The sequence below is a fragment of the Oncorhynchus clarkii genome, unplaced genomic scaffold (genome assembly GCF_045791955.1).
Source record: "Oncorhynchus clarkii lewisi isolate Uvic-CL-2024 unplaced genomic scaffold, UVic_Ocla_1.0 unplaced_contig_5132_pilon_pilon, whole genome shotgun sequence".
NCBI classification, from domain to species: domain Eukaryota; kingdom Metazoa; phylum Chordata; class Actinopteri; order Salmoniformes; family Salmonidae; genus Oncorhynchus; species Oncorhynchus clarkii.
This window is the reverse complement of record NW_027258855.1, coordinates 22,914-42,773: the sequence shown is the minus strand read 5'-3', so window position 1 is coordinate 42,773 and position 19,860 is coordinate 22,914.

Here is a 19,860-nt window from a genome sequence, read left to right as displayed (position 1 = left end):
ATGGCACCAGGTTTCTTCCAGACGTGATGCTTGGGATTCAAGCCAAAGAATTCAATCTTGGTTTCATCCGACCAGATATTTTTTTTTCTCATGGTCTGAGAGTCCTTTAGGTGCATTTTGGCAAACTCCAAGAGGGCTGTCATGTGCCTTTTACTGAGGAGTGGCTTCCGTCTGGCCACTTTACCATAAAGGCCTGATTGGTGGAGTTCTGCAGAGATGGTTGTCCTTCTGTAAGGTTCTCCCATCTCCACAGAGGAACTCCAGAGCTCTTTCAGAGTGACAATCGGGTTCTTCGTTACCTCCCTGACAAAGGCCCTCTCCCCTGATTGCTCAGTTTGACTTCTTCCATTTAAGAATGATGGAGGCCACTGTGTTCTTGGGGATTTTCAATGCTGCAGACATTTTTTGTACCCTCCCCCAGATCTGTGCCTCGACACAATCCTGTCTCAGTGCTCTACGGACAATTCCATTGACCTCATGGCTCGGTTTTTGCTCTGTCAACTGTGGGACCTTATATAGACAGGTGTGTGGCTTTCGAAATCATGTCCAATCAATTTAATTTACCACAGGTTGACTCCAATCAAGATGTAGAACCATCTCAAGAATGATCAACGGAAACAGGATGCACATGAGCTAAATTTAAAGTCTCACAGCAAAGCGTTTGAATACTTATGTAAATTAGGTATCTGTTTTTTTTATTTTTAATACATTTGCAAACATTCTTTAAAAATCTGTCTTTGCTTTGTAATTATGGGGTATTGTGTGTAGATTGATGAGGGGGAAAAACATGTAATCCATTTTAGAATAAGGCTGTAACGTAACAAAATGTGGAAAAAGTCAAGGGGTATGAATACTTTCCAAATGCTCTGTATGGGCTAAGAAACCTAGCTAAAGAACATTAGTATACTGCATCAAACTAATTGGACTGTCCCAGATTTACATTTACTATGTTACGTCTACCCCTGAGTCCAGGTTGCTCAGAGCAGTATTAATCCTACCTGTACTTCTTTACTTCAAAGCCACAGCAGACATCTTAGATAGACCTCGTCTACTGCTGCTCTCACCCCCAAATGTGAGACTGTTCTCCACAGACAGGCTAGGAGATATGTCACAGACTGTTCTCCACAGACAGGCTAGGAGATATCTGTCACAGACTGTTCTCCACAGAGCGTCTAGGAGATATGTCACAAATCTTTCTCCACAGAGAGGCTAGGAGATGTGTCACAGACTGTTCTCCACAGAGAGGCTAGGAGATATATGTCACAGACTGTTCTCCACAGAGAGGCTAGGAGATATCTGTCACAGACTGTTCTCCACATAGAGGCTCGGAGATATGTCACAGAATGTTCTCCACAGAGAGGCTAGGAGATACCTGTCACAGACTGTTCTCCACAGAGAAGCTTTAAGTCTAAGGTGCTTACGGCTGTGAGGTTCAAATGGCACCCTATTCCCTATTTAGTGCAATGCTTTTGACTAGGGCCCATGTGTAAGCGATAGGGTACCATGCGAGTCTACACCCCCAGGCTCAGGGAGCTGTACGGTGCATTCGGAACATTTTCAGACCCCTTCACTTTTTCCACATTTTGTTACATTACAGCCTTATTCTAAAACAGATGTAATGTTTTTCATAAATCTACACACAATACCCAATAATGACAACGCAAAAATAGGTTTAGAAATTTGTGCAAAAAAAACAAACAAAAAAAAACAGAAATATAACATTTACACACACCCTTTACTCAGAACTTTGTTGAAGCATCTTTGGCACGATTACAGCCTCAAGTCTTCTTGGGTATGACGCTACAAGCTTGGCACACATGTATTTGGGCAGTTTAATCCATTCCTCTCTGCAGATCCTATAAAAGCTCTGTCAAGTTGGATGGGGAGAGTTCCTGCACAGCTATTTTCAGGTCTCTCCAGAGATGTTCGATCCGGCCTCTGGCTGGGCCACTCAAGGACATTAAGAGACTTGTCAAATCAAATCTTATTAGTCACATGTGCCAAATACAACAAGTGTAGACTTCACAGTGTAACATTTACTTCCGAGTCCTTAACCAACAACGCAGTTGTTGAAAAGTAACAAATAATTAAAGAGCAGCAGTAAAATAACAATAGTGAGACTATATACAGGGTATTACGGTACAGAGTCAATGTGGAGGCTATATACAGGGTATTACGGTACAGAGTCAATGTGGAGACTATATACAGGGTATTACGGTACAGAGTCAATGTGGAGGCTATATACAGGGGGTACAGGTACAGAGTCAATGTGGAGACTATATACAGGGGGTACCAGTACAGAGTCAATGTGGAGGCTATATACAGGGGGTACCGGTACAGAGTCAATGTGGAGGCTATATACAGGGGGTACCGGTACAGAGTCAATGTGGAGGCTATATACAGGGTGTTACAGTACAGAGTCAATGTGGAGGCTATATACAGGGTGTTACGGTACAGAGTCAATGTGGAGGCTATATACAGGGTATTACGGTACAGAGTCAATGTGGTACAGAGTCAATATGGAGACTATATACAGGGGGTACCGGTACAGAGTCAATATGGAGACTATATACAGGGTGTTACGGTACAGAGTCAATGTGGAGGCTATATACAGGGGGTACCGGTACAGAGTCAATGTGGAGGCTATATACAGGGTATTACGGTACAGAGTCAATGTGGAGGCTATATACAGGGGGTACCAGTACAGAGTCAATGTGGAGGCTATATACAGGGTGTTACGGTACAGAGTCAATGTGGAGACTATATACAGGGGGTACCAGTACAGAGTCAATGTGGAGGCTATATACAGGGTGTTACGGTACAGAGTCAATGTGGAGGCTATATACAGGGGGTACCGGTACAGAGTCAATGTGGAGGCTATATACAGGGTATTACGGTACAGAGTCAATGTGGAGGCTATATACAGGGGGTACCAGTACAGAGTCAATGTGGAGGCTATATACAGGGTGTTACGGTACAGAGTCAATGTGGAGACTATATACAGGGGGTACCAGTACAGAGTCAATGTGGAGGCTATATACAGGGTGTTACGGTACAGAGTCAATGTGGAGACTATATACAGGGGGTACCAGTACAGAGTCAATGTGGAGGCTATATACAGGGGGTACCGGTACAGAGTCAATGTGGAGGCTATATACAGGGTGTTACGGTACAGAGTCAATGTGGAGACTATATACAGGGGGTACAGGTACAGAGTCAATGTGGAGGCTATATACAGGGGGTACAGGTACAGAGTCAATGTGGAGGCTATATACAGGGTGTACCAGTACAGAGTCAATGTGGAGGCTATATACAGGGTGTACCAGTACAGAGTCAATGTGGAGGCTATATACAGGGTGTACCAGTACAGAGTCAATGTGGAGACTATATACAGGGTGTACAGGTACAGAGTCAATGTGGAGGCTATATACAGGGGGTACCGGTACAGAGTCAATGTGGAGGCTATATACAGGGGGTACAGGTACAGAGTCAATGTGGAGGCTATATACAGGGGGTACAGGTACAGAGTCAATGTGGAGGCTATATACAGGGGGTACAGGTACAGAGTCAATGTGGAGACTATATACAGGGGGTACAGGTACAGAGTCAATGTGGAGGCTATATACAGGGGGTACCGGTACAGAGTCAATGTGGAGACTATATACAGGGGGTACCGGTACAGAGTCAATGTGGAGGCTATATACAGGTGGTACTGGTACAGAGTCAATGTGGAGGCTATATACAGGGGGTACAGGTACAGAGTCAATGTGGAGGCTATATACAGGGGGTACAGGTACAGAGTCAATGTGGAGGCTATATACAGGGGGTACAGGTACAGAGTCAATGTGGAGGCTATATACAGGGTGTTACGGTACAGAGTCAATGTGGAGGCTATATACAGGTGGTACTGGTACAGAGTCAATGTGGAGACTATATACAGGGGGTACCGGTACAGAGTCAATGTGGAGGCTATATACAGGTGGTACTGGTACAGAGTCAATGTGGAGGCTATATACAGGGGGTACAGGTACAGAGTCAATGTGGAGGCTATATACAGGGTGTTACGGTACAGAGTCAATGTGGAGGCTATATACAGGGGGTACCGGTACAGAGTCAATGTGGAGGCTATATACAGGGGGTACCGGTACAGAGTCAATGTGGAGGCTATATACAGGAGGTACCGGTACAGAGTCAATGTGGAGGCTATATACAGGGGGTACAGGTACAGAGTCAATGTGGAGGCTATATACAGGGGGTACAGGTACAGAGTCAATGTGGAGGCTATATACAGGGGGTACCGGTACAGAGTCAATGTGGAGGCTATATACAGGAGGTACCGGTACAGAGTCAATGTGGAGGCTATATACAGGGGGTACCGGTACAGAGTCAATGTGGAGGCTATATACAGGGGGTACCGGTACAGAGTCAATGTGGAGGCTATATACAGGAGGTACCAGTACAGAGTCAATGTGGAGGCTATATACAGGGGGTACCGGTACAGAGTCAATGTGGAGGTTATATACAGGGGGTACCGGTACAGAGTCAATGTGGAGGCTATATACAGGAGGTACCAGTACAGAGTCAATGTGGAGGCTATATACAGGGGGTACTGGTACAGAGTCAATATGGAGGCTATATACAGGGGGTACTGGTACAGAGTCAATGTGGAGGCTATATACAGGGGGTACCGGTACAGAGTCAATGTGGAGGCTATATACAGGGGGTACTGGTACAGAGTCAATGTGGAGGCTATATACAGGGGGTACCGGTACAGAGTCAATGTGGAGGCTATATACAGGGGGTACCGGTACAGAGTCAATGTGGAGGCTATATACAGGGGGTACTGGTACAGAGTCAATGTGGAGGCTATATACAGGGGGTACTGGTACAGAGTCAATGTGGAGGCTATATACAGGGGGGTACTGGTACAGAGTCAATGTGGAGGCTATATACAGGGGGTACAGGTACAGAGTCAATGTGGAGGCTATATACAGGGGGTACTGGTACAGAGTCAATGTGGAGGCTATATACAGGGGGTACTGGTACAGAGTCAATGTGGAGGCTATATACAGGGGGTACTGGTACAGAGTCAATGTGGAGGCTATATACAGGGGGTACTGGTACAGAGTCAATGTGGAGGCTATATACAGGGGGGTACTGGTACAGAGTCAATGTGGAGGCTATATACAGGGGGTACAGGTACAGAGTCAATGTGGAGGCTATATACAGGGGGTACTGGTACAGAGTCAATGTGGAGGTTATATACAGGGGGTACAGGTACAGAGTCAATGTGGAGGCTATATACAGGGGGTACCAGTACAGAGTCAATGTGGAGGCTATATACAGGGGGTACTGGTACAGAGTCAATATGGAGGCTATATACAGGGGGTACAGGTACAGAGTCAATGTGGAGGCTATATACAGGGGGTACCAGTACAGAGTCAATGTGGAGGCTATATACAGGGGGTACCGGTACAGAGTCAATGTGGAGGCTATATACAGGGGGTACCGGTACAGAGTCAATGTGGAGGCTATATACAGGGGGTACTGGTACAGAGTCAATGTGGAGGCTATATACAGGGGGTACCGGTACAGAGTCAATGTGGAGGCTATATACAGGGGGTACCGGTACAGAGTCAATGTGGAGGCTATATACAGGGGGTACCGGTACAGAGTCAATGTGGAGGCTATATACAGGGGGTACTGGTACAGAGTCAATGTGGAGGCTATATACAGGGGGTACCGGTACAGAGTCAATGTGGAGGCTATATACAGGGGGTACAGGTACAGAGTCAATGTGGAGACTATATACAGGGGGTACCGGTACAGAGTCAATGTGGAGGCTATATACAGGGGGTACTGGTACAGAGTCAATGTGGAGGCTATATACAGGGGGTACTGGTACAGAGTCAATGTGGAGGCTATATACAGGGGGTACTGGTACAGAGTCAATGTGGAGGCTATATACAGGGGGTACTGGTACAGAGTCAATGTGGAGGCTATATACAGGGGGTACTGGTACAGAGTCAATGTGGAGGCTATATACAGGGGGGTACTGGTACAGAGTCAATGTGGAGGCTATATACAGGGGGTACAGGTACAGAGTCAATGTGGAGGCTATATACAGGGGGTACTGGTACAGAGTCAATGTGGAGGCTATATACAGGGGGTACAGGTACAGAGTCAATGTGGAGGCTATATACAGGGGGTACTGGTACAGAGTCAATGTGGAGGTTATATACAGGGGGTACAGGTACAGAGTCAATGTGGAGACTATATACAGGGGGTACCGGTACAGAGTCAATGTGGAGGCTATATACAGGGGGTACTGGTACAGAGTCAATGTGGAGGCTATATACAGGGGGTACAGGTACAGAGTCAATGTGGAGGCTATATACAGGGGGTACTGGTACAGAGTCAATGTGGAGGTTATATACAGGGGGTACAGGTACAGAGTCAATGTGGAGGCTATATACAGGGGGTACAGGTACAGAGTCAATGTGGAGGCTATATACAGGTGGTACTGGTACAGAGTCAATGTGGAGGCTATATACAGGGGGTACCGGCACAGAGTCAATGTGGAGGCTATATACAGGGGGTACCAGTACAGAGTCAATGTGGAGACTATATACAGGGGGTACCGGTACAGAGTCAATGTGGAGAATATATACAGGGTGTTACAGTACAGAGTCAATGTGGAGGCTATATACAGGGTGTTACGGTACAGAGTCAATGTGGAGACTATATACAGGGGGTACCGGTACAGAGTCAATGTGGAGACTATATACAGGGGGTACCGGTACAGAGTCAATAGTGAGACTATGTACAGGGGGTACTGGTACATAGTCAATGTGGAGGATATATACAGGGGGTACCATTACAGAGTCAATGTGGAGGCTATATACAGGGGGTACCATTACAGAGTCAATGTGGAGGCTATATACAGGGTGTACAGGTACAGAGTCAATGTGGAGGATACAGAGTCAATGTGGAGACAATATACAGGGGGTACCGGTACTGAGTCAATGTGGAGGCTATATACAGGGGGTACAGGTACAGAGTCAATGTGGAGGCTATATACAGGGGGTACCGGTACAGAGTCAATGTGGAGGCTATATACAGGGGGTACCGGTACAGAGTCAATGTGGAGGCTATATACAGGGGGTACCGGTACAGAGTCAATGTGGAGACTATATACAGGGGGTACCGATACAGAGTCAATAGTGAGACTATATACAGGGGGTACTGGTACATAGTCAATGTGGAGGATATATACAGGGGGTACCATTACAGAGTCAATGTGGAGGCTATATACAGGGTGTACAGGTACAGAGTCAATGTGGAGGATACAGAGTCAATGTGGAGACAATATACAGGGGGTACCGGTACTGAGTCAATGTGGAGGCTATATACAGGGGGTACAGGTACAGAGTCAATGTGGAGGCTATATACAGGGGGTACCGGTACAGAGTCAATGTGGAGGCTATATACAGGGGGTACCGGTACAGAGTCAATGTGGAGGCTATATACAGGGGGTACCGGTACAGAGTCAATGTGGAGACTATATACAGGGGGTACCGATACAGAGTCAATGTGGAGGCTATATACAGGGTGTACAGGTACAGAGTCAATGTGGAGGCTACAGAGTCAATGTGGAGACTATATACAGGGGGTACAGGTACAGAGTCAATGTGGAGGCTACAGAGTCAATGTGGAGACTATATACAGGGGGTACAGGTACAGAGTCAATGTGGAGGCTATATACAGGGGGGTACTGGTACAGAGTCAATGTGGAGGCTATATACAGGGTGTACAGGTACAGAGTCAATGTGGAGGCTATATACAGGGGGTACAGGTACAGAGTCAATGTGGAGGCTATATACAGGGGGGTACTGGTACAGAGTCAATGTGGAGGCTATATACAGGGTGTACAGGTACAGAGTCAATGTGGAGACTATATACAGGGGGTACAGGTACAGAGTCAATGTGGAGACTATATACAGGGGGTACAGGTACAGAGTCAATGTGGAGGCTATATACAGGGGGTACAGGTACAGAGTCAATGTGGAGGCTATATACAGGGGGTACCGGTACAGAGTCAATGTGGAGGCTACAGAGTCAATGTGGAGACTATATACAGGGGGTACTGGTACAGAGTCAATGTGGAGGCTATATACAGGGGGTACTGGTACAGAGTCAATGTGGAGGCTATATACAGGGGGTACCGGTACAGAGTCAATGTGGAGGCTTTATACAGGGGGTACCGGTACAGAGTCCATGTGGAGGCTATATACAGGGGGTACAGGTACAGAGTCAATGTGGAGGCTATATACAGGGGGTACCGGTACAGAGTCAATGTGGAGACTATATACAGGGGGTATCGGTACAGAGTCAATGTGGAGGCTATATACAGGGGGTACCGGTACAGAGTCAATGTGGAGACTATATACAGGGGGTACCGGTACAGAGTCAATGTGGAGACTATATACAGGGGGTACAGGTACAGAGTCAATGTGCGGGGGCACCGGTTAGTCGAGGTAATATGTACATGTAGGTAGAGCTATTAAAGTGACTATGCATAGATAATAGAGAGTAGCAGCATAGAAAGGGGGGGGGGGCAATGCAAGTAGTCTGGGTAGCCATTTGATTAGATGTTCAGGAGTCTTATCGCTTGGGGGTAGAAGCCTGAAGCCACTCCTGCGTTGTCTAGGCTATGTGTGTAGGGTCGTTGTCCTGTTGGAAGGTGAACCTTCGCCCCAGTCTGAGGTCCCGAGTGCCCTGAAACAGGTTTTCATCAAGGATCTCTCTGTACTTTGTTCATCTTTCCCTCAATCCTGACTAGTCTCCCAGTCCATGCCACTGAAAAACATCCCCACAGCATGATGCTGGCACTACCATGCTTCAATGTTGGGATGGTATTGGCCAGGTAATGAGCAGTGTCTGGTTGCCTTCAGATGTGACACTTGGCATTCATGCCAAAGAGTTCTATCTCAGAGACTTTCTCATGGTTGAAGTCGTCGTGGCTTGGTTTTTGCGCTGACATTCACTGTCAACTGTGGGACCTTATATAGACAGGTGTGTGCCTTTCTAAATCATGTCCAATCAATTGAATTTACCACCAGTGGACTCCAATCAAGTTGTAGAGACATCTCAAGGACGATTAATGGAAACAGGATGCACCTGAGCTCAATGTCGAGTCTCAAAGCAAAGGGTCTGAATACTTATGTCAAAAAGGTCTTTCTGTTTTTTATTTGTAATACATTTGAAAAAAATTATGAAAACTTGTTTTCGCTTTGTCATTATGGGGTATTGTATGTAGATTAATGAGGATTTTTTATTTATTTAATCCCATTTTAGAATAAAGCTGTAACGTCACAAATTGTGGAAAAAGTCAAAGGGTCTGGATACTTTCCCAATGCTCTGTATATATATATATATATATATTTACTGTAGAGACTCACTCAGACGTGCAGTCATGTGCCTTTCCTGTCTTCACACGTTTAAAAATACGATGTGACGTTCTAGGACACGATCACACAGAGCGCAGGAAGCAGCCAGTCAGACACCTGCAACGTTCTTCCCAAAATATATGCAGTTACCATGAGCTTTTTCTTCGTCAATTAAAGGGATACAGATATTTAGTAGTATATTTCAACACTGAAATTATAACTCAGTGGTGTATTAACTTTCCTTTCATTTTGTTTTATGTGTTACTTTAAATGTTCCCAACAAGTGTTTCACCTGTGTTGGTTTGCCATCTTGTTAGTGGGAAGGTGTTACACCTGTGCTGGTTTGCCATCTTGTTAGTGGGAAGGTGTTTCACCTGTGTTGACCCAGGTGACATTTAAGAGTGGCTGGCCCGCTCCTCCTGTAGTCTGGAGAGATGTGGATGGTCAACACCTTTTAGTGGGTGAGCCCTATTTTTGATCTACACAAACAATCCTTTTATCTGATTTCCCTGGTTTAGTTTTGCTCTACTTTTTTTTTGGTTCGTTTCCTGTTTTTTTTTTACTTTGGTGTGGGTTTTTCTTTTGTTTCCCTGTTCTTGGGGAAATGTCGTGGTCGCTCGCGGTGGTTGTCTTCGGTTGCAGTTGTTGTTGCTAGTGAACTTTCAGTGGACACCTCCATGAGTGTATTTCAGAACCCCTCCTAAACCCCCCCACCTGTTTAGTTGTGGTTGTTGTCAGTGATTCTCTGTTAGTTCCCCTTTCTGTTTGAGTGACGATTTATTTTTTGGCTGGGGAACGTAAGTTGGCTTAACAGTCATCACACTCGAGACCCCACTGATCCTGACTAAGGCTATGTAGACATGATCCTTGAAAAGGTTATATGCCCACCTCCACTTGATGGTCAATTCTCTGTTTAAGAACAACAATGTAATCTACTGTATGCAAATGTTTTTGATGCTTCAAAAAATACAAATGAACAGTATTGAATGCCATGTGTTGATTTGGATTCAAGAAAAGACACTGGCACCCACTACTGGTGAGCCTGTCTGAAACAGAACAACGTAAAGGCAACAGATATCCACAGCAATCGTAAGGAAGCTTTCCCATCTCATCTAGCGTTGCCCTCTGTTCCAACCATCTCCAGCAAACCATTTCTATATGTTACAAATGACATCCGATCTAAATCGGGACGTATCATACTGTACGTATCCTGATAAATAGTATATGCTACAGTTTAAAACCCAACCCGAGCAGCTGCCGCAGCACGTGTACGCCGATCTGTTTTCCTAATGAAGCACCTGCTAGTTACACATGTTAGCATCTGTTGCCAGTGCCCTGTTTTTGAGGTTTAAATTTGGGAGGTTCTGAGTGGGGCGGCCATGGGGCAGATGGCGACGAGGATTATCTGACTAAGCCTTTGTCATCTGGTGCTATAAGCTACGCAGCACAGAGCCACGTTGTCTGTGGAGAAATAGGTGGACGGACCCCTTCTGTTCTATCCAGCACATTGCCTTCTAGTTAGACCCAGGGCCACAAAGGTCAGCAGATGTTCAGACAAGGTTCAGATGATCTTTAATATTCTCAATATCGCCTCTCTAGGATACCAGTAAAGACTCACTCTAAAAATTTGGTCAGATCTTATTTTTTCTGGACTATACATTGGGCTCCCGAGTGGCGCAGCGGTCTAAGGCCACTGCATCTCAGTGTAAGAGGCGCCTCTACAGACTCTGGTTTGATTCCAGGCTGTATCACGACAGGCCGTGATTCGGAGTCCCATAGGGCGGCGCACAATTGGCCCAGCATCGTTAGGGTTTGGCTGTGGGTAGGCCGTCATTGTGAATTAGAATTGGTTCCTATTAACTGACTTGCCAAGTTAAATAAAGGTTCAATTAAACAAAATTTAAATTGCCAGATAGTGCACTAACATCCTAGAACTGTACATTAACTGTATGTTAATCGCACTATCTCTGCACGTCGTTGTATATATTAAATGCAGAACCTACGTTTTACGTGACAGTTAGTGTTGGCAACAGCCCAAAAATTAAAGGAAATGCAAAATTGGCAGCCCTACCCTAAATTTCACATATTCATTAAAGTATAACAGCAATCAGATTATTACACATGCTACTGCTATTGATGTGCCTCAAACGCATTAAGAAGGAAGAAAATTGCCATAAATAACTTTTAACAAGGCACACCTGTTAATTGAAATGCATTCCAGGTGACTACCTCATGAAGCTGGTTGAGAGAATGCCAAGAGTGTGCAAAGCTGTCATCAAGGCAAACAGTGGCTACTTTGAAGAATCTCAACTATAACATATAGTTTGATTTGTTTAAAAGTGTCCACACTTTTGATTGAATGTAAGAAGAACTTTCCTACGCCAAAGCTGAATTGCCCAATCAACACTTACTATAGTGGTGACTTGCCACTATAATATATGCAACTTCTAATTTGCGCTCTGCTACTGAATGACTGTGTTATATATTTTCCACTCCGTAGCACATCCTCTACAGTGAATGTGTTTCTACATCCATAATATGCATGAAAAGCCATCTGACATTAGAATCTAGAAGTGTTGCACCCACTACTATAACCTTCGTGGTTATTATCTGACCCTCTCTACTATAACCTTCGTGGTTATTATCTGACCCTCTCTACTATAACCTTCGTGGTTATTATCTGACCCTCTCTACTATAACCTTCATGGTTATTTTCTGACCCTCTAATATAACCTTCATGGTTAATATCTGACCCTCTACTATAACCTTTATGGTTATTATCTGACCCCCTCTACTATAACCTTCATGGTTATTATCTGACCCCCTCTACTATAACCTTCATGGTTATTATCTGGCCCCCTCTACTATAACCTTCATGGTTATTATCTGACCCCCTCTACTATAACCTTCATGGTTATTATCTGACCCTCTACTATAACCTTCGTGGTTATTATCTGACCCTCTACTATAACCTCCATGGATATCTGACCCTCTACTATAACCTTCATGGTTATTATCTGACCCTCTACTATAACCTTCATGGTTATCTGACCCCCTCTACTATAACCTTCGTGGTTATTATCTGACCCCCTCTACTATAACCCTCATGGTTATTATCTGACCCTCTCTACTATAACCTTTATGGTTAATATCTGACCCCCTCTACTATAACCTTCATGGTTATTATCTGACCCTCTACTATAACCTTCATGGTTATTATCTGACCCTCTACTATAAGCTTCATGGAAATTCTGACCCCCTCTACTATAACCGTCATGGTTATTATCTGACCCTCTCTACTATAACATTCATGGTTATTATCTGAACCTCTACTATGACCTTCATGGATATCATCTGACCCCCTCTACTATAAATGTCATGGTTATTATCTGACCCCCTCTACTATAAATGTCATGGTTATTATCTGACCCTCTCTACTATAACCTTCATGGTTATTATCTGAACCCCTCTACTACAACATTCGTGGTTATTATCTGGCCCTCTACTATAAATGTCATGGTTATTATCTGACCCCCTCTACTATAACCTTCATTGTTATTATCTGAGCCTCTACTATAAACTTCATGGTTATTATCTGACCCCCTCTACTATAACCTTCATGGTTATCTGACCCCCTCTACTATAACTTTCGTGGTTATTATCTGACCCCCTCTACTATAACCCTCATGGTTATTATCTGACCCTCTCTACTATAACCTTTATGGTTAATATCTGACCCCCTCTACTATAACCTTCATGGTTATTATCTGACCCTCTACTATAACCTTCATGGTTATTATCTGACCCTCTACTATAACCTTCATGGTTATTATCTGACCCCCTCTACTATAACCGTCATGGTTATTATCTGACCCTCTCTACTATAACATTCATGGTTATTATCTGAACCTCTACTATAACCTTCATGGTTATTATCTGACCCTCTACTATAACCTTCATGGTTATTATCTGACCCCCTCTACTATAAATGGCAAGGTTATTATCTGACCCCTTCTACTATAAATGTCATGGTTATTATCTGATCCCCCTCTACTATAAATGTCATGGTTATTATCTGACCCCCTCTACTATAACCTTCATGGTTATTATCTGACCCTCTGTACTATAACCTTCGTGGTTATTATCTGACCCCCTCTACTATAACCTTCGTGGTTATTATCTGACCCCCTCTACTATAACCTTCATGGTTATTATCTGACCCCCTCTACTATAAATGTCATGGTTATTATCTGACCCCCTCTACTATAACTTTCGTGGTTATTATCTGACCCCCTCTACTATAACCCTCATGGTTATTATCTGACCCTCTCTACTATAACCTTTATGGTTAATATCTGACCCCCTCTACTATAACCTTCATGGTTAATATCTGACCCTCTACTATAACCTTCATGGTTATTATCTGACCCTCTACTATAAGCTTCATGGTTATTATCTGACCCCCTCTACTATAACCGTCATGGTTATTATCTGACCCTCTCTACTATAACATTCATGGTTATTATCTGAACCTCTACTATAACCTTCATGGTTATTATCTGAACCTCTACTATAACCTTCATGGTTATTATCTGACCCTCTACTATAACCTTCATGGTTATTATCTGACCCCCTCTACTATAAATGGCAAGGTTATTATCTGACCCCTTCTACTATAAATGTCATGGTTATTATCTGATCCCCCTCTACTATAAATGTCATGGTTATTATCTGACCCCCTCTACTATAACCTTCATGGTTATTATCTGACCCTCTGTACTATAACCTTCGTGGTTATTATCTGACCCCCTCTACTATAACCTTCGTGGTTATTATCTGACCCCCTCTACTATAACCTTCATGGTTATTATCTGACCCCCTCTACTATAAATGTCATGGTTATTATCTGACCCCCTCTACTATAAATGTCATGGTTATTATCTGACCCTCTCTACTATAACCTTCATGGTTATTATCTGAACCCCTCTACTACAACATTCGTGGTTATTATCTGGCCCTCTACTATAAATGTCATGGTTATTATCTGACCCCCTCTACTATAACCTTTATGGTTATTATCTGACCCCCTCTACTATAACCTTCATGGTTATTATCTGACCCTCTCTACTATAAATGTCATGGTTATTATCTGACCCCCTCTACTATAACCTCCATGGTTATTATCTGACCCTCTAATATAACCTTCATGGTTATTATCTGACCCCCTCTAATATAACCTTCATGGTTATTATCTGACCCCCTCTACTATAACCTTCATGGTTATTATCTGACCCTCTCTACTATAACCTTCATGGTTATTATCTGACCCCCTCTACTATAACCTTCGTGGTTATTATCTGACCCTCTCTACTATAAATGTCATGGTTATTATCTGACCCTCTCTACTATAACCTTCATGGTTATTATCTGACCCCCTCTACTATAACCTTCATGGTTATTATCTGACCCCCTCTACTAAAAATGTCATGGTTGTTATCTGACCCCCTCTACTATAACCTCCATGGTTATTATCTGACCCTCTAATATAACCTTCATGGTTATTATCTGACCCCCTCTAATATAACCTTCATGGTTATTATCTGACCCTCTACTATAACCTTCATGGTTATTATCTGACCCTCTCTACTATAACCGTCATGGGTATTATCTGACCCCCTCTACTATAACCTTCGTGGTTATTATCTGACCCCCTCTACTATAACCTTTGTGGTTTTTATCTGACCCCCTCTACTATAAATGTCATGGTTATTATCTGACCCCCTCTACTATAAACTTCATGGTTATTATCTGACCCCCTCTACTATAACCTTCATGGTTATTATCTTACGCTGCGGGTCATCTAGGTTCCTTTCTTCTAGGGAGTTTGTCCTGGGTCTGCATTGCTTGCTGTTTGGGGTTTTCAGCTGGGTATCTGAAAAGCACTTTGACATCTGCTGATGTACAAAGTGGTTTATAAATACAGTTGACATTTTATTGATATACCCAATTATTTTCAAGAGAAACTTTAGTAACGAGGGTTTTTGTAAACAGCCCGGAGATTTAACGATGCTCCTACGAAGGTTCTAACAATTTTGGGGAAACAGGGCCAAGTCAAAAAAATGCTGATAAGCACAGACAAGAAAGAAAAAAATTACTCTCATATTCTTTTTGTTCTTCATCCTGATGGAGGAGGCAGAAGACAGGATCATTGTCAGGATCATACAGGGTGGAGGTAGAGACCAGGAAGAGGGAGACCGGCTGAGTAGAGCGGGGTAAGTGAGGTGCTATTGGTATCGGTTTTAAAACCCTCGAGTCTTTTCCTTATAGCCACCGTGGAAAATGAGCTGACTGTTTGTTCCTGATGCATTTAATCCATGAATCCAGAAATCAAATGTCCACATGTTGTTTGCCATAAAATTTTTTAAAAAAGTTCAATTTATTCAAATTATTGGTTATAAATGTTGCAAAAACAAATGTATCAAAATAAAAAAGATAATTCTAAGATATTCAAGTGACAACTTGGGCATTCTTGGATCAAACAATATCACAGAGACAACAAAAAAAAACAGTCAAAAGACTGTACAGACTCTAGCCAGCCATTCCCATTAGGCCTCTGGACCCCATGCAGAGGGAGGCATGAACACTGACAGGTTATTAACATCAGTCAAACAATAATTATGACAGAAGAATAATTATGACTGACGAATAAATCTAATTCATACAAATATCAATTTGGCTATAACATACCGGCCCCTAATTGTATGTAAAGTAAAACAATGATCTAAACAGAATGTTTACATAAGAGCCTAAATGTATAGGTGTGCATAATACTTGCGGGAAGCCTTTGCTGTTGGTCAGTCCATATTACCATCTCAGTGGATTCTAGCAGTAGGCTGTAGGAGACAGGACTCTTCAGTTAACCGGTCTACTCAGACATGGCTGCTGTATACACGTATTCTCCTGGCCTCCACAGGAATCTTGTTTTTTTTTATCCTCTTGGTTTGCATCAGTCCCTTTGTTGATAATCACAGCTATGTACATCAGTCCCTTTGTTGATAATCACAGCTATGTACATCAGCCCCTTTGTTGATAATCACAGCTATGTACATCAGTCACTTTGTTGATAATCACAGCTATGTACATCAGTCCCTTTGTTGATAATCACAGCTATGTACATCAGTCCCTTCCCACTGGGCACTGACATCACTTCAACGCGTAGTTTTGATTTACATTTGGTTGAGTTGTCAACTAACATGAATTCAACGTGATATCAACAAAATAATTAATTAATGTCGTTAGCCTGTCACCTTAGCCTGTCACTAGCAGGCAACCACCCAGTACCCTGCCCTGAACCGTAGCCTCTCACTAGCAGGCAACAACCCAGTACCCTGCCCTGAACCCTAGACTTTCACTAGCAGGCTACCACCCAGTACCCTGCCCTGAACCTGTCTCTGACTGTATAGACTCTAGCCAGCCATTCCCATGTCTCTGACTGTATAGACTCTAGCCAGCCATTCCCATGTCTCTGACTATATGGACTCTAGCCAGCCATTCCCATGTCTCTGACTATATGGACTCTAGCCAGCCATTCCCATGTCTCTGACTGTATAGACTCTAGCCAGCCATTCCCATGTCTCTGACTATATGGACTCTAGCCAGCCATTCCCATGTCTCTGACTGTATGGACTCTAGCCAGCCATTCCCATGTGTTACGGATACAAGTATCCTGTGTGTGTATCCTGTGTGTGTGTGTTTCTTTTCTCTCTGTCTCCCCTCACAGGTGAAAATCATCACTCCCCAATCAGTCAACAATCAACCCATCAATCAGAAGACACACCTCCTCCTGTTTCCTACCCTATCACAGTTCCTTCCCCATGGTTTAAAAACCCCATCATTTGTTTGCTCTAGAGCTCTCAATCTTTTTGTAAATGCCATGTTGGTAGATCTCTGTTCTTCATAGATTTCAGTAGCTCAATCTCTTTGTAAATGCCATGTTTGTAGATCTCTGTTCTTCATAGATTTCAGTAGCTCAATCTCTTTGTAAATGCCATGTTTGTAGATCTCTGTTCTTCGCTCGCTCTCTGTGTATTAATTAACCTCTCTTTTGTTTGAGCACCTCCAAATCACTTTCATCTCCTGTGAGTATTGTTTTGCTTATGGTGTTTGCTGGTGGGAAAAGGGGAAACCAAGACAAGTCGCCCATGGGCATACACTACCCGTAGGTAAACTTAGTTAAAAACACTAGTTAGAACTGGGCGGACCACCCACTGTATTTTTGGTTAGTTAGCTGTTGTTAAAGTAGGCTAGTCTAGCTTAGGGGTGTTTTTGCATATTTGTTTCTTTCCTTGGGTCCAGCTCAGCCCCTTTTCCTGCTCCCCCCATTACCGTGTGTTTATCAAATAAACCTTGAGTTTGACGTTAGATTTCAGTTGTCCTGGTTATTACGTTCACACTTTTACTTTGTCACAATTATAATTTACATGAGTTATGTTACGGGTCTCACTACCATCCCCCCCTAGACTGTCGGGCCAAAAGGGATTCGTAACATAAGTGGAGCCTCATCCGGGATATGTCTTTACTGACACCCATGCCGCTCATGTAGATTGTTGTAGTGGTATAGTTCAGTGTTGAACGTCATAGCTGAAGTAGCATTAGTGTTTGCTATTTTCGTTGGCTCTTGTGAAGTAGTGTAAGATGGCTACTTTTGATTTGAAGTCCTTTTTGGATAACCCTTTGTGGGAGGTTTTTGACAAGTGTCGTAGAGTTGATTTAATGACCTTGGCTGACCATTATTCAGTATCGATTCCACAGAATGTAGTTAAGTCGGAGGTTAAAAAGCTGGTGTTAAATGTATTGTTGGAAGAGCAAGTGCTTGTGTTACCGCTGCCTGAGCATACTACCCCTATAGGGGATGTTGCTGCTCCTGTAAGCCCATTGGTGTCTGATAATGAGGGCGAGGCTAAAACACCAGCCACATTGTCCCATTTCGAACCACTCTCCCCACTGTCAAATGGTGATGCCAGGAGGGATGTCCGTTTAGCACAGTTACAACTAGAGGTGGAAGAGAGAGCCCAAATTAGGCGAGAGACTCTCCAGTTGGAGATGTGTAAAATTGAGGCAGAAAAAGAACGAGAACGAGAACAGAGGCAGATGACGTTTAAAATGTGCCAGATGGAACTGGAGGCAGAGACAGCGAGGCTAGCCTTCGTTCCTGCTGTCACTGTTAGTGAGTCGTCCTCACCAGCTGTGTCCTCAAACACGTTTGACATTAGTAGGCAGATTGCCTTAGTACCTTTGTTCAGAGAGTCAGAGGTTGACTCCTATTTTTGTGTATTTGAGCGTAGCATTGAAGTGGCCTGAAGAGGTATGGTGCCTATTACTTCAGTGTAAATTAACTGGTAAAGCCCAAGAGGTTTTGTCAGCGCTACCTCTAGAGGACAGTTTGAATTATGAAGTGGTCAAAGCTACTGTTCTTCGTGCCTATGAGCTTGTGCCTGAGGTATACCGACAGAGATTTAGGTCTCATAGAAAGTCTTCTAGTAAGACCCATGTGGAATTTGCTAGAGAAATCTGTTTGATAAATGGCATGCTGCTAGTAAGGTAACTGATTTCAACTCTCTCCGGGAGTTAATCTTGTTGGAAGAGTTTAAAAATTGCTTACCCGAACGCATTGTAGTTTACCTAAACGAACAAAAAGTATCCTCCCTGGCAGAAGCGTCTGTGTTGGCAGACGAGTTTGTGTTGACGCACAAGAGTGTGTTTTCGGCTCAAACTGAGAGTAGAACCACTGAGTTTCCTACCTTTAGCCCTAGTCGACCAGCAGTAGTATATCAAGCACGCCAGAAGACTGAGCGTTCCTGTTTCTATTGTCATAAAGTGGGACATATGATTAATGATTGCTTCCTGCTTAAACGCAAACAAGGGATGCCTCTTCGTGCCAAGCCACCAACAGGTGTTGGTCTAATTCGTACGGTTGTGAGGTCTGCAACAAAACAGGTGCCTCAGGGTAACTGCAGTTTGAAAGACCCAGTCCCCGACCGCAGTTATGAACCATTCATTTCCGAGGGGTTTGTGTCCCTAACGAATGACGAAGCGTCTCAGCGTCCGGTTAAAATCCTTAGAGATACTGGTGCGGCGCAGTCGTTTATATTGTCTGATGTGTTGCCCTTATCTGACGATACATACTGTGGTTCCAGTGTGTTAGTGCAGGGTATTGAAATGGGTTTTGTCCCCGTGCCATTGCACTTTGTGAAAGTACACTCTGAGTTAATCAGTGGAATATTCAGAGTGGGGGTACGTCCTAAGTTGCCAGTGAAAGGTGTGACCTTTATAATGGGTAACGATATTGCCGGAGGAAAGGTAGTACCCGTATTGGAAGTATTGGATAAAAGTGACCACTCTCTCTCGAATG